Source organism: Corvus brachyrhynchos, unplaced genomic scaffold (assembly GCF_000691975.1).
Source record: "Corvus brachyrhynchos isolate BGI_N302 unplaced genomic scaffold, ASM69197v1 scaffold454, whole genome shotgun sequence".
NCBI lineage: Eukaryota > Metazoa > Chordata > Aves > Passeriformes > Corvidae > Corvus > Corvus brachyrhynchos.
Window position 1 is genome coordinate 382,147 of NW_008237525.1, and position 508 is coordinate 382,654.

At 65.2% G+C, this 508-nt stretch overlaps 1 protein-coding gene across 1 annotated transcript in view; it reads right to left on the reverse strand.

Annotated features, from left to right (window-relative positions):
* Positions 1 to 508, reverse strand: part of LOC103613774 (forkhead box protein O3) — a 32,590-nt gene that overhangs the window by 2,458 nt on the left and 29,624 nt on the right. The window lies entirely within an intron of this gene.

Consider the following 508-nt stretch of genomic DNA (forward strand, 5'->3'; position numbering starts at 1 on the left):
GGCAGCCCTGGCTCTGAGCAGCGCCCTGGCTGGAGCAGGGATGGGCTTGCAGGAGGCAGGAGCAGGGGGCACATCCCAACACGAGCATCCCCAGCTGTCCCTGCCAGGCTGGGGTGGCCCTGGGGCCATGCACCTTCACAGCTTTGGCCTGGGGAAGAGAGGGGATGAGGATGTGAGTACAGAGTGGGAGAGGAGCCCAGTGAGAGCAGCCCTGCGGAGAAGGTTCCAGTCGGTGAGAGGCTGGACATGAACCAGCCCCTTCCTGGGCAGCAAAAGAGAGAAGAGGCCAGCAGGGCACGGGAGGGGATTCGTCCCCTTGGCTCCTGTGGGACCCCACCTGCAGAGCTGCCTCCAGCCCTGCGATCCTCAGCACAGGAAGGACATGGACCTGTTAAAGCTGGTCCAGAGGAGGCCATGGAGCTGCTCCAGGGCTGGAGCCCCTCTGGAGCCAGGCTGGGAGAGCTGGGGGTGCTCAGCTGGAGAGGAGAAGGCTCCAGGGAGAGCTGCG